Here is a 24207-nt window from a genome sequence, read left to right as displayed (position 1 = left end):
GAAGTTTAGCACTTTGACTTTTCTTTATAAACCCTGCCACCACTTCTCCACGTGAGAGATTGGAGGGTTGGTAAGAAAAAGAGGAAAAGGGAGAAAAAAAAGTAAGATAATGAAATTGTATCTTTCCTTACTTTTTGGTTTATATAGCACTTTCTGTCCTTCGAAGAGCTTCTAGAAAAAGATAACTGTGAGACTAAACAGTGTAGGGCAAAAAGCCAGTGTGATGGGGGACAGATGAAGGCATATGGGAGAGCATCAGAGGCAAGGAAGCATGTTGGGGGACGCAAAGCAATGTGCCTGATCGGGGGGTGCATCATGGCCGGGTGAGCTCATTGAAATGCCTCCCAACTTCCACGAGGAGAGAAATTGTCATATTAGATAATGGTAGATTGTTGAAAGTCCAGGGAATCCTCTGAATTGATTATGAAACATAAGCCCACAACTGTTTGGTCTGAAACAGTTTAAAATATTGCACAATTTTTATTTTTTATTTTTATTTTTTTTTATTTTTGAGACGGAGTCTCGCTCTGTCGCCCAGGCTGGAGTGCAGTGGCCAGATCTCAGCTCACTGCAAGCTCCACCTCCCGGGTTCACGCCATTCTCCTGCCTCAGCCTCCCGAGTAGCTGGGACTACAGGCGCCCGCCACCTCGCCCGGCTAGTTTTTTGTATTTTTTAGTAGAGACGGGGTTTCACCGTGTTAGCCAGGATGGTCTCAATCTCCTGACCTCGTGATCCGCCCGTCTCGGCCTCCCAAAGTGCGGGGATTACAGGCTTGAGCCACCGCGCCCAGCCACAATTTTTATTATCATGGAAAATTGGAACCCATAACTACCATATCCTGGTAACCTATACTCCCATACTCCACTCCCCACTCACCGGATTCTCATTATACCTTCAAGCATTGGTTTCTTTAGAAATTTTTTGAGTTGTTCTCGTATAAGGAAGCAAAGGGCCAGGGGTCCAGGACCTGTGTCCTGGACACAGGACATCTTTGCTTGGCTGCCAACTTGCAGGTGACCTTGGAAGAGTCATTTCATCTCTTTGGGTTTCAGTTTCCTCATCTGTAAAAAAAAAAAAAAAAAAAAAAAGGGTGGTTGAAATAGTAGCATCTATACACCTTCTATGTCTAACACTCCACAGTCCCTTAATATATTCAGGATTTTTTTTTTTTTTGAGACGGAGTCTCACTGTGTCGCCCAGGCCGGATCTCAGCTCACTGCAAGCTCCGCCTCCCAGGTTCACGCCATTCTCCTGCCTCAGCCTCCCGAGTACCTGGGACTACAGGCGCCCGCCACCACGCCCGGCTAGTTTTTTGTATTTTTTAGTAGAGACGGGGTTTCACCGAGTTAGCCAGGATGGTCTCGATCTCCTGACCTCGTGATCTGCCCTTCTCGGCCTCCCGAAGTGCTGGGATTACAGGCTTGAGCCACCGCGCGCGGCCAATATTCAGGATATTTTTAAAGAACTTACTAACCTTTCCATGAAAGACAATAAAAGTCCACTATTTAGGGCTAGTGATATTTTTATAAGACCTAGGAGAATTCTCCTAACAGTAAACAAACTGATGGCTTTAGTTTCCATATCATTTTGCTAATGCTGCCAGCAAATCACCCAGTTTTAAACAATAGATATTTATTTTCTTATGATCCTGGAGGCTAGAAGCCCAAGATCAAGGTGTCACCTGGGTTAGTTTCTTTTGAGGCCTCTCATTTTGTTTGGTAGATGGCCATCTTCTCCTCTGTCTTCAGATGGTTTTCCCTCTGTTGTGCCTGTTTGTGTTCAATCCTCACTGTTTTTTTCAGATGGAGTCTTGCTCTTGCCTAGGATGGAGTACAGTGGCATGATCTCAGCTTACTGCAATCTCCGCCTCCCGGGTTCAAGTGATTCTCCTGCCTCAGGCTCCCAAGTAGCTGGGATTACAGGCTCCTGCCACCACATCCAGCTAAATTTTTTTTTTTTTTTTTGTATTTTTAGTAGAGCCTGTGTTTCACCACGTTGGCCAGGCTGGTCTCGAACCTCTGACCTCAAGTGATCCACCCGCCTCAGCTTCCCAAAGTGCTGGGATTACAAGTATGAGCCACCGTGCCTGTCCTCAATCCTCACTTCTTATAAGGACACCAGTCAAATTAGATTAGTGGCCACCCTAATGGTCTCATTTTAAGTTAATTAGATCTTCAAAGACTGTATCATGAAATAATACAGTCACATTCTGAGTTACTGGGGAGTTAGGACTGTAGCATACAAACTTGGAGGGGTGACGAGACTCCCATAATAGTCATAATAGTCAGTCTCCAAGCCAGTGCATCTTTAGGAGTATGGTAACACCTCAGCTATCTTGGGTGAAGCCCCAGATTAGATGAACAAAGAGAAGGATTCAATGAACTTTTAAAGAACTTGTCAATTCTAGGGATTTATCATACTATACAAAGTTCTTCAAACCCAACACCCAATCACCAGGAACATAAACCAAGGAGAGGTGCAAAGAGCAAGGCTGCAGGAAACTAAGATAAAAGGGCAAATGGTTTGTACTTTGGGGAAAGCAAAGATAGAAAAGAACTTTGAAGCATTTACATTTAGGCCAGTTCCATTACATCATAAGGGCAGAAGTATTTTATCACACAGCCATTACTGTTTGATCTGTGCCAGTAGGTGAACTTTTAGAGTGCATAGGAGTCTATTTCACATAAATCCCACTTTTAGCAAATGCAGAAGCAGGATCCTGCTGAGGACAAAGGAAAAATTCATGATGCAATTCCCACTTATCCTCATGGGTGCCTTTTTATCGCTAAGAATGAGGAAGAGGAATTCCTTTCCAACACCACTGTAAAAAGAATACTTACAAATTACTCTTCCTTATTGTTTGGACAGTAAAAGCAAGTAATGAGTCTCACACCACATATCTCGGGTTTTTATAGCCTCGATAACCTATCTGTCTCCTCAGGTGTGTTCTCAGTGGCACAGAGAACTGAAAAGAGAATAAATGCATAGTTCTTGTGCTCAGGCCTGCCTCCAGGCCATTGCTTCCTGTGACTTCTCAGGGCCCACAATACACTGCTGGGCATCATCTCTGTTTTCTCAATGGGAAAAGAGGTACATGATATTCAGTGTGTATTTCTCCTACACTCTGCAGCCAACCATCCTCATCTGTAGAACGTTACACATCTCCCTCAAGGAACCCCTACTGCCTATGAGATCACATTTGTTTAATAACTAAAATTCAGATTTAAACACACACGCACACATATACACACACAAAGAAAGAAAATAGTTTGGATGCCATCTTAGACGTTAGCCTATTTGTATGTCATAAACTGTGTCTCAATCCTCACTTCTTAGAAGGACACCTGTCAAATTCTGGAAACCACTGCCCAACCACACTTTTAACTCATTCTAGTGAGATATCTCCCCCTCTCTACTAGTTTCTTATCACCATTGTAACAAGTTACCACAGATTTAGTTGCTTGTACAGCATAAATATGTTACCTTACAGTTCTGCAGGTCAGAAGTTCAATGTGGGTCTCACTGGTCTAAAATCAGGTGTTGACAGAGTTTGGGGAGAATCTCTGCTTCTAGAAACTCCATATGTCTTGGTTCACACCTCACCCCTTTCTCCCTTTTCAAAGACAGAAAGGTTGCATCTCTCTGACACTTTTTCCATAATCATGTCTCCCTCTGACTCTCTGATTTTCTCTGTCACTTTTAAGGACCCTTGTAATTACATTGGACCCACCTGTATAATCCAGGATAATCTCTCCATCTCAAGGTCTTTAACCTTCGTTACATCTGCAAAGTCCCTCTTGCCATGTAAGGTAACATATTCAAAGGTTCTGGGGATTAGTACATGAACATCTTTGGAGGGCCATATTCTGCCTACCACAGGCTCTGACCAATTTAGCTGTGCATTTTGGTGTCGTTTGCAAAGCCACAGAAAGATGTGTAATTACAAGGCAGATTATTTTTCTTGAACAACCCAGTGAAGTTTCTTTCACATCATGTAGGGAGAGAGTAGGAGGGGCCTACATTTACAGCCCCACTGGGTGAGATGTGGGATCCGTCAGAGGATTTTTTTCTTGCTCACTCAACCATGCAAACCAGTAGAAATCTTGATTTCATTTTGGTTAGTCATGATCTCCGATGGGAACCACATTCATGTGTGTGTATCTGTATGTGTGTATGTGTGTGTGTGAATTTAGGTAAAGCCTCCCAGGAGCCCTCTTTGCCCCCTAAGAGTGGTTCTGATGACTCTTGGCTCTCATCAGAGCAGTTGTAACACTTTGTTGCATGTGTCTGTGGTCTCATCTATCAATGCTGGACAACAGGAGGGCAAGCACTCTAACTTGTTTCTGTTATGCTCCCCGTGCCTAGCACATGGCCTGGCAGGATGTTTAATAAACATTTACTGAATTAATGAACGCTCCACATCAAATCTCCTATTCATAGTGTTACTAGCCCAGCCTCTGACATAAGTGAGTGGCCTGGCAGACTCTAAAGATAGAGTAGAAATCTGAAGAGTATCTCCCAGAATTTTAACATCGAATTAATTAAATTGGGAAAATTCAGAGTTTGTTTTTTTCTCCTGTAAAACAACTTGGCAGACAAATTTTATATATTTGATCATTGAATTCCCAACACAATATTAAAACCTACCAATGGTGAACCAGGGACGCAATGTAGAATTCAGGAAAGCACTTTGATCTAGGATCATGTTTGAATTCTGGTTACGTAGCTATGTGGTTTGGGGCAAGTCATTTACCATCTCTGGGATCTTGTCCTTATCTCTAAGTGATTCTAGTTGATGCTTAACATAGGTAATGGCCAAGAGCCTTCTCAATGCTGAAATGCTGTCTTCTCCATGGTCCTGTTATTCTAGTGTGGTATGACTCATTCTTTCCTAAAGTGTGGAATATGAAATGTAGGTGATCGGCTGGGAGTGCGGTGAATGTGACATGATTTTAAGTACATAAATGAACATTTTTAGTTTTAACAATTTGTTGAGTGGGTTGAATGCCATGAGGTACGATCAAGAAATGGCATTGTTTTTATCCCCTGCTGTATCCCGTGTACTCTTACAGCTGTCTGTTCTGCTGCTGAATAATAGTCTAGACCAGTTTCATAATTTTTCAGATCATTTTTGGTATTTGAACAGTCTCATGCTCATGTATTAAAAACTCCAGTCACATGAAAATCTAGATTTCAATCTTTCATCCAGTTCAGAGTTTTTGCCCTCCACCATCTGAATCCTTACCCTTGATTCTGAAGACCAATAGCAGGAAAAGAGAGTGGTGGTTTATTTTGCTTTCCTTGATTCACTGACTCCAATTTATAGTGTTATCACTGACATCCCTAGAGTCAGGGCCAAGGGAGTGGGATTGGAGGACGACAGAAAGATTGGCTTGCCTGGAACTGGTATAAACTTGCTGTCAGAGGCTTCCCTGGGACAGAGGCCCAACTTGGTTTTCTCTGGGGGCATTTTTATGGGTCCTTTGGAGATGCTCTCACCCAGTCAGCTTCTCTGTCGGGATCTGCTCTCCTCAGCAGGTGGATCTTGGGTAGCATCCCTTCAAGATGGCTCTAACCCCACTTCTTTCTGGGGCATTGCCCATGGCTCATGGAAGCTCACATTCCTTGCTCTGTCTGCCATTTGTAGAAGGGCAGGTTGCTTGGCCCCATCTTTGTGTTATTGCCTGGTGGAAGCACCAGGTAACCTCTTGCACTCTGACTCCTTTGGTTGTCCAAGACTCCAGGGAATATGACTTGGGCTTCCCCCAAGAATTCACAAAAGCTCTGGAGCTTAGCTCCCCTAGGCTTGCATCCAGCTAGGGAGTAAGAAGTCAGCATCCACATCTGGCAAGGATCATGAGTCTGTATGAGTGGTTTTCTTGGGACCTCCCTTACTTTGCTCAGGGTGGAAGGGGAAGACCCCACAGTATCCTCTAATCCAATGAGATAGTCTCATCCTGATGAATCTTCAACCTTCTCTTCATAGTACTAAAGAACCAGCTTGGCCACGTATTAGCACCTTGCTTTAGATGACTGGGGCACTTCTCATTCCTTTTTAAAAGCTTTGAAACTTAGCCAAAATTTTAAGATGACAGGGAAAGTCCCCTTTTACATCTTGTTATATATTTATTTTGCTGTGTATCAGCATATATAACTTATCAAATCTGATTTCATAAATACTGTTTAGGATTAGAATGAATACAGAAAGTAGGAGAATTAAAGAAAAAGTAAATGAATAATAGTATAAGTGGCTTATAGATATTGCAAAGACATGTATATTAGTCAGGGTTCTCTAGAGGGACAGAACTAATAGGATAGATAGATATATAAAGGGGAATTTATTAAGTAGTAATAACTCACATGATCACAAAGTCCCACAATAGGTCATCAGCAGGCTGAGGAGAAAGGAAGCCAGTCTGAGTCCCAAAGCTGAAGAACTTAGAGTCTGATGTTTGAGGGCAGGAAGCATCCAACGTAGGAGAAAGATGTAGGCTGAGAGGCTAAGCCAGTCTAGCCTTTTCACATTTTTTTGCCTGCTTTATATATTGGCCACACTGGCAGCTGATTAGATGGTGCCTACCCAGATTAAGGGTGGGTCTGCCTTTCTCAGCCAACTGACTCAAATGTTAATCTCCTTTGGCAACACCCTTACAGACACACCCAGGTTCAATACTTTGCATCTTTCAATCCAATCAAGTTGACACTCAGTATTAGCCATCATGTTATGGTAATACTCTGTTGGGCCTTCATGTCAATGTTAAGTGGGACAGTGCAAGGTTGAGGCATCATACTCTCCCCTTTCCAGCCCAACTGTGACAAACAATGCTTATTCTGAATTAAAGACAACATTTTTACTCCATTGTAGCTAATCTACAATCAGACATTTTCTTCTTCAGCTTTACAGTTAAATTTTTCCAAGTGCTCAAAAAGTGAGAAAATACTAATTTCCAAGTTATAAGAGAATAACCTATTTACTCTATTGAGATGAGGAATTGTCTTAAAATATAAAGTGCATACTAAATAAGGTGATCACAATACAGAATAATAAAGCCCTCTATAATGATCTATAGTTAAAAAAAAAAAAAGAGAGATGGTCTGTATCTTCTTTCTTGATTACTTAAAGCAGTATAAAGCAACTGCTATGATCTGAATGTATCCATCGCCCTTTCCCAAATTCATATGTTGAAATCCTAAGCCCCAAGGCATAGTATTAGGTGGTGGGACTTTTGGAAGGTGATTAGGTCATGAGGGCATGAGTGTGATTAGTATCTTTTTAAAATAATCCCAAAGGAGCTTGTTCGCCCCTTCTGCTATTTGAGGACACAGCCAAAAGATACCATCTATGAACCAGAAAGCAGAACCTTACCAGGCACAGAGTCTGTCAGACCAGATGTTAGACTTTCCAGTCTCCAGAACTATGACAAATACATTTATGTTTTGGGAAAATTACCCAGTTTATAGTGTTTTGTTATAGGAGCCCAAAGGAACTAAGATGACAACACGTTGAAAATGTCAAGGGAAGTTTTAAAAATATGAATTTCCATGGAAAAGGGGCTTTATAGGTGAAAGAATGCTGAATCTGGAATAAAAATTCCAACTTCGCAACTTACCTACAGATAGTATGATCTTAGGCAAGTCCCTTGGCCTCCCTAAGCCCATCTTTGTAGAATTGTCCTACAGAGCCATACTGGATGTGCCAAGATCAAGTAAGATAATATACAGTCTTGCATCACATAACGACAGCAATACATTCTGAAAAATGCATGCTAAGATGACTTTATCGTTGTGCAAACATCATAGATTGTTCTTATTACAAACCTAGATGGTATAGCCTACTTCACAGCTAGGCCAAATGGTATAGCCTATTGCTCCTAGGTTGCAAACCTGTACAGCTGTGAAGGATACTGAATACTGGAGGCAATTGTAACATGAGTAGTTGGATGTCTAAACATATCCAAACATAGAAAAAGTACAGTAAAAAATATGGTGTAAAAGGAAAAACCTCATACAGGGCACTTAGCATGAATGGAGCTTGCAGGACTGGAAGTTGCTCTGGGTGAGATGATGAGTAGTAAGGGACTATGAGGGCCTAGGGCGTTGCTGGACACTACCGTAGACTTCATAAACACTGTACACCCAGGATACACTAAATTCGTAAAAAACTTTCTTCAAAAATAAATTAACCTTAGTTTACTGTAACTTTTTCACTTTATAAACTTTAAAAATTTTAAAAACGTTTTGGCTCTTTTGTAATAACACTTAGCTTTAAACACAAACACATTGTACAACTGTACAAAAATTCTTTATATTCTTATTCTGTAAGCTTTTTTCCTGTTAAAAATATGTTGTTGGTTTTTTTGAACTTTTTAGTTAAAAATGAAGACACACACACACACACACACACACACACACACACATATTAGTCTAGGCCGATACAGGGTCAGAATCATCAATATGATTGTCTTCCACCTTCACATCTTGTCCCACTGGAAAGTCTTCAGGGGCAGTAACATCCATGGAGCTGTCATCTATGATGATAACGCCTTCCTCTGCATAGCTCCTGAAGGACCTGCCTAAGGCTGTTTTATAGTTAACACTTTCTTAAAAGTCAAAGGAGTACACTCGAAAAAATGACAGAAGTATATTCTAGTAAATATTAGGTGATGGGAAATTTTTAGTTCCATTGTAATCTTATGAGACAACCACCGTATATGTGGGCCATCACTGGATGAAACATCATTATGCGGTGCGTGAGTGTATGTGACACAGAAATAATCTAAAGAGCCCAGTGCAGTGCTTTATCAGTCAATAGACATGAGCAATTGACCTTAACATTTTTCATTGAGATATAATTTACATTGACAATGGACCAATTTTAAGGTACAGTTCAATGTGTTTTGACAAATGTATGTAGCCAAATAACCGACACCACAATGAAAATTATAGAAAATTGCCACCACCTCAAAATATTCTATTGTATCGCATTGCAATTCCCTCCCTACTCCTGCTTTCATTTTTTGTAGAATTTTTTATGTAGTCATGCGCCATTTGAAGACATTTCAGTCAAGGATGGGCCACCTCTATGACAGATTATAATGGAGCTGAAACATTTCTATCACTTAGTATTTACTGTACTGTACTTTTTGTCATTATTTTAGAGTATACTCCTTTTATTTATTAAAAGAAAACACCCACATTCACTGTCAAACAGCCTCGGGCAAGTCCTTCATGAGACGTTCCATAAGAAGGCATTATTATCATAGGAGATGACAGTTCCCTGCATGATTTTGCCTCTGAAAATCTTCCAGTGGGATAAGATGTAGAGGTGGAAGACAGGGATATTGATGATCCTGACTCTGTGTTGGCCTAAACTAATGTGTATATTTGTGTTTTTGTCAAAAAAGTAAAAAAATAAAAATAAAAATAGAAAAAACCTTATAGAATAAGAATATAAAGAAAAAATATTTTCACACAGCTGTACAATGTGTTTATGTTTAAAGCTAAGTATTTTTACAAAAGAGTAAAAAAGTTAAAAAATATTTTAAGCTTACAAAGTAAAAATGTCGAAGTAAGCTAAGGTTAATTTATTATTGAAGAAAGAAAGATTTTTAAAATAAATTTAGTGTATCCTAAGTGTACAGTGTTCATAAAGTCTACAGTAGCATACAGTAATGTCCTAGGCCCTCACATTCACTCATTACATATTCACTGACTCACCCAGAGCATCTTCTGGTCCTGCAAGCTCCATTCACGGTAAGTACGCTATACAGGTGTATCATTTTTTTTTCTTTTACATCACATTTTTACTGTACCTTTTCTATGTTTGGATATGTTTAGATATGCAAATACTTATTATGTTACAATTGCCTCCAGTATTCAGTATGGTAATATGCTGTACAGGCTTGTAACCTAGGAGCAATAGGCTATACCATTTGGCCTAGGTGTGTAGCAGGCTGTACCATCTAGGTTTGTGTAAGTGTACTCTATGATGTTCACACAATGACAAAATCATCAGTACGGAATGCATGACTGTAAATGGAATCATGCAGTGTGTAGTTGTTTGTATCTAGCTTCTTTCACTTGGCACAGTGCTTCTGATAGTCAGCCATGATGTTGCCAGTATCAGTAAGTTCCTTTTTTGTTGCTGAGAAGTATTTCATTAGGTGGATATGTAATATTTTGTTGTTCCATTCACCAGTTGATAGACATTTGTGTGATTTCTAGTTTTTGGCTATCATGAACAAATTACTATAATCGTTTCAGGATAAGTCTTTGTATGGATATGTGTTTTAATTTTTATTAAGTACGGAAAAGTGGGATGATGAGTTGTCTGGTAAGTCTGTGTTTAATTTTACAAGAAACTTCTAAACGACTTTCTAAAATGGCCATACCATTTTGCATTTCCACTAGCTGCATATGATATTTCCAGTTGCTCAACATCCTTGGCAACACTCCGTGTTATCAGTATTTGTAATTTTAGTTAATCTAGTAGATAGGAAGTAACATCTTATTGTGCTTTTAATGTACATTTCCCTAATGATAAGTGATGTTCAGCATCTTTTCATATAATTGTTTCTTTGGTGAAGAATCTGTTTGAATCTCTTGCCTATTTGTAAAATGGATTTGTTGTTTCCTTATATGGAGGTATAAGAGTTCTTCTTACAGTCTAGGTAAATTCTAGGTAAACGTTCTTTAGATATGTAAATGGAGATTTTACAATACAATTTCCTGGTCTGTGGCTTGCCTTTTTTATTTTCTTTTGAAGTGTAAACAGTGTCTTGTGAATTGTAAAGTTTTAGTTGTAGTTATACCACAGAGGCAGGATGGATCCCCTCCCCAGATTTGGTTTAGATGTTGAGACTGTTGATACCACACATGCACGAAGAATATATGAAAAAGTTATGGCTCGTAGAATGAGACTTTCTTGGGAGAGCAGGGCAGGCTCCTAGGCAGGTTTAAAAATGGCTTGAAAGAAAGCAAGAAAAGAAATTGGCTTGGCTTTTACTGTGATTAGGGAATGAGGTTGGGGTGAGAGTTCCTGTGCATGAGAGCCAGGGCTTGCATATTTTGAACTTCCCGTTGGCAACAAAGGTAGGTGCACCTGGGTTTTCTTATCAGCTAGCCCAGATGTGGGGCAGAGGGGAAGGGGAAGTGGTGGGGCTTGAAAGATGTCAGCAGTCAAAATCAAGCATCTAAATAGAGTCAGGCTCTTTATTATAATTTTGATTTTTTAAAAACCAATTTATCATACTTTTTGTGTGGTTCCTTATTTTTGTGTGTTCTATCTAAGAAATATTTTCCTAACCAAAATAAAACAATTTTCCCTTTTTTTTTCTTCTAGTAGTTTTATAGCTTTAGATATTACAGTTAAGTCTTTGATCCATTTTGAGTTAGTTTTTGTATATGGCATGAGGTATGAGTCTAAGTGTTTTTCCTCATACGGATGATCAATTTTTTCAGGACCGTTTATTGAAAAAGACTACCTTTTCCCACATTTAATTTTCTTGACACCTTTATTGAAAATCAGTTGGCTATAGATATGAAGATCCATTTCTGGACTGTCTGTCTCATTGATCTATATGTTTATACTCACACCAATACCACACCATTCTTACTACTGTAGTGTGTGTGTGTGTGTGTGTGTGTGTGTAATTTTATTTTTTAGATGGAATTTCACTATGTTGCCCAGGTTGGCATTGAACTTCTGGGCTTAAGCAATCCTCCTGCCTCTGCAACTCAAGTGTCCGGGACCATAGGTCCACACCACTGTGCCCAGCTATATAGTTTTATAACATGTCTTGAAAATGGTTGTCATAATCCTCCAAATTTGTTCTTCTTTCCAGAATAATTTAACTTTCTACATCTTCTTTTGCATTTCTGTATGTGCTTTAAAATCAGCTCTTCAGTTTCTACAAAGATACCTCTTGGGGTCTGATTGAAATTGCATTGAATCTGTAGATTAATTTTGGGAGATCTGACATCTTAACGACATGGTGTCTTCTGATCAATGAACACAGTTCATCTCTCCATTTATTTAGGTCCACTTTTAATTTCTCTCAAAAAATGTGTTATAATTTTCAGTGTACAAGTTTTACATGCTTTGCATTTTTTCCATATATATATATGTGTGTGTATATATATATTTTGAGCTGGAGTGCAGTGGTGCCACGTCGACTCACTGTAGCCTTGACTTCCCAGGCTCAATTGATCCTCCTGCCTCAGCCTCCCAAGTAGCTGGGACTATAGGCATGTGCCACCACACCTGGCTAATTTTTGTATTTTTTGTAGAGATCACATTTCACCATGCCCAGGCTGGTCTCAAACTCCCAGCTCAAGCAATCTACCCACCTTGCCCTCTCAAAGTGCTGGGGTTACAGATGTGAGCCACCACAGCTGGACAGAGTTTTATATTTTTGATGTTTTTGTACTCGTATTTTTTTTTTCAATTTCAAATTTCAAATCGTGGAACTTTTGCTTCCATCCAAAGTGGAGTAAACAGGGATTGGATCTATCCCCTCAATTGAAACAGCTAAAAAGCTGAACAGAATATATAAAACAATGGATTTCAAGTCATAGGACATCAGGCGTTGAAAGACGGTGATTTCTGAGTGATGCAGCACAATGAGGAGAGGCCAGCTCATCACCAGGTAATGGCAGGGGGAGCTACAACCCAGGCAGGGCCCAGTAGTTGCCCTGAGTTGAGTAAATAGAGATGGGAGTTCAGGGAATTCCACTGGGCATAGAGGTGTGTGTGTGTAGTCCCAGCTACTCGGGAGGCTGAGACAGGAGAATCACTTGAGCCAGGGAAAGAGAGGTTGCAGTGAGCTGAGATTGCGCCACTGCACTCCAGCCTAGGCAACAGAGCGAGACTCTGTCTCAAAAAAATAAATAAATAAACTACATAAAATAAAAAACATTAAAAAAAATAGTAAATTTGAAAATACAGCAACCATCCAAAATGAAACTCAGAGATGAAAACTTACTGAAAAACTAAAAAGAATAGAGCATCAGTGAGCTACGAGACAACTTTGAGTCTTAATGGGGTGGGAAAAGGGTATAGAGGGAAAACAGGGAGAGATTACCAAGGGGCACAAGAAAACTTTTAAGGATAATGGGTATGTCCATTTTTTTTATTATGGTGATGGCTTAATGAGTGTGCATATATATGTGTGTGTGTATGTATATATATGTATACACACATATACTAACACCAAATCGTATACTTTATGTACAGTTTATTATTTGTCAATTATATCTTAATAAAGCTGTTTAAAGGTTCCAATTATTTGATGATAGTATGTAGAAATACAATTGATTTTTATGTATCAATTCTGTATCCTGCAACTTTGCTAAACTCACTTGTTCTAATAATCCTTGTTATTGCTACTATTGTTGTTGTGATTAAAATCAACACTATCAATGAGATAATCATTATCTCATTATCAATGAGATTTAATGCAGGTGTTAGGGCTTTACCAACTGTGAAGCACTCTATGAGTTATTTTATTAACTACAATAGAAAAATCAAACTTTTATTCTTTTAGGCTCCTATGCAGAGGGTGTTTCTCTGTAGAAGAAGGCCCAGATAAACTGGGATCCTAGCCATCACATGAGAACAGTAATGCACATATGACTCTAACCTACTCATGGGCCAGGCTGCCATCCTTCTCTAACAATTGCAGGAAATGGACTCAGATCCCTTTTCCTTAGAGCTCATGTGCCAGCTCCCCTACTGGGGAAGCCCCTGTATCCTGTCTGCTCGGTATTTGATGCTTGGTGATAACAGGCCTTCATACTCCAAGAGCTGGGAGCTGCTCAGGACAGAGGTATTTATAGGTTCCCTGGAAATGCCTGCTGAAGGTACCCTGGAGGCTGACTGGAGAGCTTTCCCTTGCAGCGCTGCTCAGCTCCTGGGCTGTTGTCAATGCCTGCAGAGCAGGGTAGAGAGTCTTCTACAGAACCAGGTTCACTTTCCTGGCTTGCTGTCCATATGCCTTTCTACAAAAGACCCTCTTAACCCACTGGCCCTGTCACCGCAAAGCTATAGTTCTATGTAACGGGAGTTAGTGTTAGAATAACAGATTTCATTTACCTTTTACGAATTAATTATTCGTAAAAGAATAACAGATTTCATTTACCTTTTAGGAATTAATTATTCAGTGTTGGTAAATTTATTAACAATTCTCCATGGGCTGCCAAGAACAGAGCATTAGACTAGGGAGCAAATTAGATGTGCTGAAATCCATGTATTTACATTCTATTGTTTTCTTAAAGTCAAGAACAAATATTATTTCATATGGACATCACATTTATTTAGTCCTGTCAAACATTTGATGTATATTTTTGGTACATTTGAGTTTTTCCTTGTTTCTGTAGACAGCAATGTGACAAGCTAGGCTTCCAGCTATTCCTCAGGGGCTTAGCTGAAATCGCAGCCCTGAGTTTTTCTCTTATGGAACTCATCTTTGCTCCAAATGTCTTCTTGAGCAACACAGAGAGTTTAGCAATGGGTGAACTCATTTTCTAAAAGTTCAAAAATGATTCAGATGTGAAGATTTTTGAAATTTAAGGGGATTCTTGGTTTCTACATTAGGTCACCCATGACACAGTGCAACTTCTGTTTTTAAGTGGGATAAAAATGCTTTAAAGAAGCTTATTGAAAGGCCTCAGAAGATTTTGTGGACATCGAATAGTTTTTAGAGAACATTTTGATGGTTTAATTATAAGAAAATGGAAAACATGCAGATCAAATTGACCCTAAAATACACATGGTTTTAAAAATTAAGGGCAAATAATTCTGACAAAACATATTTTTCGAATCTAAAACACATGAACAAAATCAGGAGGACTGAGGAATTCAGGTTATATTAACAGCAGTTGGACTAATGAGATCTGCCATACAGAACCCTGAGGAGACCACGGGCTGCTTCTCTGTGTTGCCTCAGACCTCATCACCTGGGATCCTGTTTCTCACCTCAGTTTTTAAAATTTTATCCTTTTAAGTGAATAAAATAATAAATCTTTCCCCTTGTCAAGTTTTTGTATTTTTTTCTTAGATTCTAAAGAAAATTACATGCTCTTTGAATTCCTTACACATATAAAGTTTGTTCCCAAGTAGATTACTTTCTTGTCTGAAGGAATTTGATGACTTTTACTCTGTTTGACTTCCTAATTGTCAGAGAACTGGGTGCCCCTATGAGTCACGTCATTGAGAAATCCCAATATTTGTAGCCCCACGACACTGTGGTGTTTAATCATTTTTAGCTGCAGAAACTTTTCTACAAATAGTAGATGTATTAAAAGGCACTTGCCCTGGTAGGGCTGGGAAGGTGTCCCTTCCTCTCCTAGTGATCGTCCTTCTGTTGCGCACAGTTTAGGGCTACTCAATAGATAACAACAGATTTGCTTGAGGTGCCTTGTTTCTGTGTGTTTAGTAAGTTTTATGCATGTACTTGTCATTGTAGTTGAAAATTATTTTGTGGGAGTCTTTCGGGCCTATCATGAAGGTACCTTTCTCCAGAGAAGTTTTGCTACTGCCTGGCACTTGTGAGCATTACTAATCCTCGACCACCTTAAACAAGTTCAGGAGTTGAGGCTGACTGGAAGCTCCAGGCAATACAAACCCAGGTGCAAATTCACATCAGGGCTGGCCTGTGGCTATACAGTCTCAGAGATGGATACTTTTTCTTTCTTTTTCCCCCACTTTCCTTCCTTTCTCTACCTCTGGATGTATTAGAGGCTAATTGACTTACGGTTGATACTTATTCTGAGGGTGTAGTCTTTGGGCCCCATTTAACGTGAGGAAGGATTTTTTCTCAGACTTCCTTCTTGCATTGGCCCAGAGCCTTAACTTCTGCCCACCTCTGCATAAGACCAACACAGTTCAGCAAATGTCTTCTGGATAAAAGTGTCTGTGGTGCTCAGGTCTTGCTTTCCTCTCTTGCTTCCCTCTTTCTCTTAGGTTTAGGCCTGGTAGTTGCTTACAGCTTTGTCAGCTTGCTGACATTTTTGTGAAACTTTTTACATTAACGTTTTATTATATCTATTTAGTTGTTTTCTGCAGGAGATTTCATCTGAAAAAACCTGTCTCACCATCTCTGAAAATAGAACTTCTCTAGATATCAAACTGAGTTGAGAGTTCCCCAACATCTGATAGTCAACTAAATCTTACTGCAAGGGCCTACATTAAATCAGGGCTTTCAGATTTAGAACAAGGAGATCATTTTCTGCTTCTCCTATGCTGGTTGACAATGTATGTTCCACCATTTTTCATTAATAAAATTCTACATTAGAAATTTTATAGGAATCCTGTTTTATCTCAGCCCTATACTAGGCAGTACATATGATGGTATAAAATATGATTTATTTCCATATAATTCTAAGGAATTTGGGATGCTGTTTATTTTAAAGAATAAATTTAATTGGCCTTTATCTTTAGGAAATAAACATCTTTAAAGTGAATTATATGATGTCATTAATTTATCCTGAGCAGAAAACTAACTCTAAGTTGAGGACAATAGTGTCAACTCCTCCAACACGGAATTTCCTCCACTGTGCCCCAGTTGGTATTAAACCAACTTCCATGCTCCACCTCTCTCATCAACAGAGTCCACCCTGCTGTAGAATGATTGTGGGCTCAAGCTCATAGCCAGCCATTTAAACCTCCAGCATTAAAGGGGGTTCCAGGAAGTAAAATCAAAACGCTGAAAACCGAGAACAGAACATGGGCACGTGTATGGTATTTTTCTGGAAACAAGGAGGGTATACTTGAAGAACCGTGACTAGCAGCCTCAAGGAAAGGAAAATTTGAGGAGAAAAAGAATAATTTCCTGCACCCAATGACTCTGTTTCTGACAATGGTCCTTCTCATGGGCTAATCTCTATGCATGGGCCTCAAAGAGCAGTCACAGGCCTGGAAAGCAAAGAAGCGCTTTGTGGTAGGTGCTCAGTGGGATTTGTTCAAATGAATGAAGGCATGAGTGAAGAAACAAATGAATAGAATGCCCTTTCCTTCCAGACTAGCAATCTTTCTTCTGCTCATCAGAGAGCAATTGTCTCCATGTTGCTTTCGCACAAGTATACATATGTAACAAACCTGCACGTTATGCACATGTACCCTACAACTTAAAGTATAATAATAATAAATAAATTAAAAAAAAAAAAAGTAAAGTGCTTCTTGGCTTACTGGAAATACGTTATTCTTTCTTCACAATTCATACCGTGCAGTGGTATTTTTCAAAGTGTGGCCCATACACCATCTACATCCAAATTACCTGAGGTGTTGGTGAAAACTACAGATTTCTGGGCCCTATTCTATACCTACCAAATCAGCATTTCTGGGGACAGGCTCAGGAATTTGCACTTTTAATACACCCAATGTGATTCTGTTTTACGAAGGAGTTTGAGGAGCATTGCATTCTGTGAACATTATCATTACCATCAGTAAACATTTATGAAGCAACCACTATGTTCATTGCAAATTTTAGTCTTCACTGTATGAAAATCTGTAGGAAGTCTGTAATCTATTTTATCATGTTGTTTGATGCTTTCTAATGTTGAATGCATCTGTTTGCCTTATTACCACAATCATCTTTATTAAAAACATTCATACACATACTGTATCATGATGAGTTTCCTATAGAATGAGAAAAACAGGTAGAAATATTTCCCTCTAAACTCTAGACAGAAAATCTGAAATATGACAGTACCATTGAGGATGTAAAGCTTAGAACCTAGCTAAAGAGTTAAGGGAGAAGGGAATTGTTCCTTTCAGTTTTCTGTAGTTTGGAAGTTCATTCAGTCCTGAAATAGTAATTTGTTTAAGCAAGTTTGTCTTATCTTTGTCCAATATGACTTCACATAATAAAATGAAATTCCTTTTATGAATTCTAATCAGAATTCCTTTTACAAATTGACACAAGTTAAGTCCAGACTATTTGGCTTGACTAATTCTCTTTGGTAAGAAAAATCTCTTGGGTGTAAAAGAAATTTTTTTTTAAAGAAGAAAAAAAATCTCTTGAAATAGGTTCATGTTCCTAAAAAGTAAGCTTGTATAAAGACTGTTCTTGTTGCCAAGTTCAAGAGATTTCTAATGCAATGTAAAGGATTAAGTGACACACTGAAGAGAGATTTGAAAAGTTAACTATGCTGTATGTGAACAGAAAGCCTTTCACGTCTGTATATAACATCCTTGCACGAAAGAAACCTGGATTAAAACCACTATGACTTAACATAGTACACACTTTGTTGCAGACAATAGGTAGGTCAGTTCTCTGCTGTATTTTCAGTCTCATGTTTACAGCAATAAAAACATAAAGCAGTACTCTTGCAGACACTGGCAAAGAAGCATATTGTAATCGATTTACTATTTCCTTTGTATAGGCCTTAGATTGGAAATCAGCTGAACTTGTAGGTTTTAAGTTCTCATTCGTCATATGAGAGGCTGGCCTGCCAACGCAAGGCATGTTGCTGCACAAACATAAGATCTCCAGGAAAACAATGTTCTGATGTGGGCACACGCAGCCTGAGCTGGGAAAATGCTCTAAGCATGCCTTGCCAAGGAAAATGGACGATTAAAAGAAAGGCTGTCAGGATCCTAGTGAAAAAGAGGCCATAGAGACATCAACCATTCTGGATGACCTGAGGTTCTACCACTATTAAGTGAGAAACACTGTAGCTTCCCCAAAGGTTGGTACTATAAAGGAGAGTTCACTAGACTTCTAAAGATAAGGGACAATTTTATAAGACAGAACTGAAAGGACTCAAATAAAATATAACGACCTTTAATTTATAAAGGCACTGGTGGATCTTGCCTGGTGTCACCCAGAATCTTGTACCCAGTTATGAGGAATAAGTTCAATTGTTCAAAAAGAAAATATATTTTAAAAAATTGGTTGTTTTAGTGATCATTTAATAATTGCTCATTGCAATAGTTAGAAAGAAATCAATTTAACTTTAACTCTCAGGTCTCCAAAAGGAAATAGAAATTAGCTTTATAATTATTTTACATGAAATCTTTAGAGCAATTTATATGCACTGCACATTTGAAACGAGGAAGGAAAAATCTAAGGCATTTCCTGCTGCAAGATTCAACTGTATGTAGGCAAAAGGGGCTAGGAGTAGTGTATTGCCCAAATAATCATAGGGTGTATATACTCAAATCAACTAAGGGTTTATAGGAGCTGAATTTCATTGATTAAGACTATTCTCTCTCCTGAAAGCATCTGATGCGTAGAAAGTTTAAAAATACAAAAGTCCACTTGTTAGCTTGATTCAGCTTTGTGAGTATTGCTGATAATTCATCGACAAAACACATAATCAACCTCATTTGTAGAAAAGGGCAAGAGGAGAATCCTCAAATGGGGAAAAACAAATTCCATCATAGATTCAAAAAGCCCATATAGGTTTTGTGTTCTTCTCCCTCTTATCTTTTTCTCTTAGTCCATCTTATGTAAAGATGCTGCCCCTGGCTTATGTCTTTGATATTGTCTGTCATCCAGTGGAATTTGTGCTGTGTCTTAAGAGCTCTTCTGAACCATAAGTAGTGTATTAATTAATTATTGAGCAAGTGAAACAAATTGCACATCAGTGTATTTTATAATTATTCTCCAATTAGATTTGGTTTATTGAGTTACAGGAGGAGGAGAATGGGATTTCTGGTTAGACTAGAGGGAACAGCATGCAGGGTTATGTTTTGAATTGGGAAACATTTTGAGCTTTCTTATTAAATAAAATCAGTCATTATATGTATCCACAGCAGCTGGAAGAGTGTAGAGAGAATGTTATTCCAAGAATCAGATGCCATGTTCCTTCTTTGCAGGATTTCCCCAACTTTTGGAAAGGCTGCAGCTCATATGCAAGTGCAAAATGCTGTCTGGAGAAGATATGCTGGAAAGGGAAAGAGAAGGAGTTGACATGTTATTGGCATGGGGTCAATAATGCAAAGGGTAAGAAATTTAGAGTATTTCAGATGGAAGAGCAATTTTGGATCTGGGATATCAAGGAAGAGAAACAGAAATCACAGCAGACATCATGTTCAAACGGTCATATGCCATAGAGGTACCATTTGAGAAAAAAATTTCTTGTACCCACTTCTGTTACTGCTAGTACATGTTTAGTGTGTGTATTCCTGAAATATTTGGTTACGAGCTTTGGACTGTTTTCCCTTGTAAGCTCTTCTCTCCTACACTAGGGATCCTCAACCAAGGTCCTCCACACTTGTCAACATTCTATACAATCTGGCCACTATCCCCTTTCAAATGTTACCCTTCCTGTGTTGCCTCCAGAAACCTCTGCATAGCCATCCATGCTGCTTCGTCTTCTGAACACTTGTCATGCCTTCCTGCACTTGTTCGGAGCATAACTCAATCTCTACTTGATCCTCCTCTTATCCATTTCCAGATTCTACCCAGCCTTCAATGTCCAGCACAAATACTTCCTCCCTTAGGAAGCTCCCCCTGCTTTCTCTACCCTGAGAACCCATGGCGCTTCTTTCTGAATCATTAGCTTGGCAACTTACTACATGCCATCATATATATTATTGCTTATATTGTTATTAACATTTTGAGGTGCTATGCCTTATCTTTCTTATGTGGCTCTTTGTCCTTTGAGAGCAGCAGCTGGGTCTTCTATCTTTATACTCTCCACAGGCTCTAGGACAGTGCCTGACACAGTTGGAGCTCAATGTACAATGGTAAATTTGTAAACCACAAAAACAAATTCTAAGTTCTAAGAAACATTTTTTCCATTCCTTGCAATTTCTTCTTCCCAATGATATTAGATTTATTAAACCTATTTTTTTTTTTTTTTTTGAGACAGAGTCTTGCTCTGTCGCCCAGGCTGGAGTTCAGTGGCATGATCTCTGTTAACTGCAAGCTCTGCCTCCCGGGTTCACACCATTCTCCTGTCTCAGCCTCCTGAGTAGCTGGGACTACAGGCACCCACTACCAAATCCAGCTAATTTTTTTGTATTTTTAGTAGAGATGAGGTTTCACTGTGTTAGCCAGGATGGTCTCAATCTCCTGACCTCGTGATCCGCCCACCTTGGCCACCCAAAGTGCTGGGATTACAGGTGTGAGCCACTGCGCCCGGCCGAAACCTAATTTTTAAATTTGTTAGATGCTTAATTAAAAAAACTAATAAATTATTAGCTTTTAAAAATATTTAATTACTGTGAAGGAGGGAAGGAGGGCCCAAGGGATGTGAACTACTCTGTTTCTTGGCATAATACTTGTATTTTCTCATAAAATGCAGTAGAATAATATTACCTTAAGGAAATTACTTACCTTCATTAAAATTTGTACTTACTCTTGCTTCCATCCTTACTATTTGAGAATAACTGATGAACTTGCCACATGACATAAATAATAAAAGGGGGAAGAGAAGATATCACATTGGCTTTCTGGCTCCTTTCGTACAAAAATGTCCCAGATTTGACCTCTTTTCTTCAGTTGACACTCACCCATTGCTTCTGCTCTCCTTTCTCAGGTTAGGGCTGGGCAGAAGCCCAATGTGATATTCTGCTAAATCACTGAGCCATTGGAAATGCAGCATGCATCAACAGGCAGCTAAGTGGTTAATTGCAATTCTTGAACTCAGCCAAACTAAAAGGCAGCTTGTTCACCAAGCCACCCTCCTTTTTCCTCTTTTCTCTGGAGCGATCCCAGCTCTAATTAAAATGTAATATTCTCCTTATGTGATTCCTTGGAAAAGTTTGTGGAATGACCACATAATACAGAGCAGGTTTTCCAGATGTTCCCTGTCTTGGCTGGTATTCTCATGCACAGAATCTCCACCCCCAAATTTCTCTTCTATATACTTACCAGATGACCTTCTTTCCCCTCCCACTTCTCCCCTGCTGTCCCTGATATATTGTACATAACTTCCTGAGTCTTATTGTTGTGCCTTCAGTGTATAAGAACCATTACTGAAGTGCAGTGGGCCAAGAAAAAAGTAATACTTGCCTCCAAAGAGCACTTTAATGCTATTTACAATGGAAAAAACAACTTTGAACTGCTTCCAAAATAATAGGCATTAAAATCACTTCTGTTTGCAGTTGAGATGGATTTTGCAGTAACCTTTCCAAACCTGCTTCCTCTGGATGTTTTTCAGTCCAGAGAGTGGCTTTCTCAATGAAAATTTAAAATGGTGCCCACATAAACACTTGACATACACCGCAAAAGGCAATTTTCCAACACTTACTCAAACAGTTGCTCGTGAAACCAGGGTCTGCAATCACACGATCCCAATGAAGATTGTACAAGCCTAGAGATATTATGAAACACTGTTCCAAGCTATGAATCAATAAAAGTGGCCATGATGGCATAGCCATCAGGTTTAGGCACATGTTCGATAAAGTGATCACTTAACATAGTTCCATGAATTCAATTTCCCACGCCTTTCCCCACACGTATTTTCCATCAACCTTATATCCCTTCAGTCTTTTAATCTGGGTTCATAAAATGTTACAAGGATTTCTCAGCCAGACGTTGCAAAATGGCACTCTGTAAGTGAAATCTATGTGATTTTTGTTTCATTTTTAATTCGTATAGGTTTTTTTCCCCACAATTTATGAATCCGTACTAATGTTTTAAAATTGTAATATTCCACTCACAAATTTGGATTCCTGGCTTCTTTTGAGATATCATTTTGGTCTAGCACTGGTCTGCTAGCACAAAATTGAAGGACTGTCCCCTTCACAGGGGCAGGAATCTGCTAATTCTCTGGAGCTTCTGATTCTAGTAATTTTTTCCTTATCACCTCCCTGGCATTGAGTTTAACATTTTGAGTTATAACTTTTTCAGTTTAAATATTTTATAGCCAAAAATTGAGCCAAGCAAGACATTTAAAGCCATATGTTCTAAGTTTTTTTTTTTTTTTTTTTTAATTTAAATTCTTTCTCCGTAGTGTATTTCTTACTTATCTGTATTTTTGACATTGGATTCCCAAGTAAACTGAGGTTCATCACATAGCAAACCTACATGCTATGTTAAGAACAAGGGCTTTGGAGTTATGCAGCCTTGACTACTTTCTAGCTGTGTGGTGCTGAAAAAATTGCTTAAACTCTTTGTACATCTGTTTTCTTATCTCTAAAATAGGAATACTCCTTAACCCAGTAATTCTCAACTATAGTGTGCATCCAAATAATCTAGAGGGCTTGTAAAAACATGATTGCTGTTCCCATCCCCGGAGTTTCTGATTCAGTAGGTCTGGGATGGGGTCTAGAAATCTGCATTTCTAACAAGTTCACAGGTTATGTCACTGGTCTAGGAACCACACTTTGAGAACAACTGTGTAACCCGTTGGATGAAAGTTAAACATGATAATTTTGTAAAACACAGGGTGCGGTGAACTAGTCATTTTGACTGCAAGAAAAAGTTATATTTAACTTGTTAGAGGTTCAAAGTTTAACTCTTTATAAAGCCCAGTGAATTATTGCATTTGTATAAATAGTATTGATTAGTGGAGGTTCCACATGTAATTAAATTATTTCATTTCTGCAACCTATATATTTTTATAATGAAAAAGATAAAACTCACACCTTAACCATGTTTTGGTCTTACTTTGGATCTCTTGCTCTTTCACTGCTATAAGGGGAGAATTAATAGATTTGTCATAAGACATTGGAAGGAAACATGAGCTAGAAAGGAATCATTTTATATTGCCATGAATAAAATCACATTGCATTCTTCCACTACCCCCTCCATCCTCCTCCCATACCCTCCTGGAATCTAGACCCAGTGATGGAGGATCACCCTAACAATGCAGCATTCCCTCTCATCTGCAGGGAACACAAAACAATCCGTGGTCCACTGGGTGTCTGCCCCTTCCCTCTCCCCTCATTGCCACAGTGCTGGGCAATGAGACATGGCATGGCCTCATAGCAGACTCAAGAATCCTGGGAATGAGTTCTACATGGACTTAAAATCATTTAACAGATTTCTTCCTCCTCTCCCTCCCTCCTTCCCTATCTCTCTCCTTTCTTTTTCCTCTTTCCATTTTTCCTATACTTGAACATTAAATATCGTAGGGATATAGTATCCATTTTGCAATACTGGCAACTGACACCTCTTTAAAAGCAACTCTAGAACCCAATCCTATTTGCCTGATTCTAAAAAAGAAGTTCTAGCACAGTATTCAGGCATATTCTACTCACAAAAATAGCCCTGGTGCATATGCAACAAACAGAAGCTAAATAATAACACCTG

Source organism: Mandrillus leucophaeus, unplaced genomic scaffold (genome assembly GCF_000951045.1).
Source record: "Mandrillus leucophaeus isolate KB7577 unplaced genomic scaffold, Mleu.le_1.0 Scaffold40, whole genome shotgun sequence".
NCBI classification, from domain to species: domain Eukaryota; kingdom Metazoa; phylum Chordata; class Mammalia; order Primates; family Cercopithecidae; genus Mandrillus; species Mandrillus leucophaeus.
Note: the sequence above shows the minus strand (reverse complement) of the source record.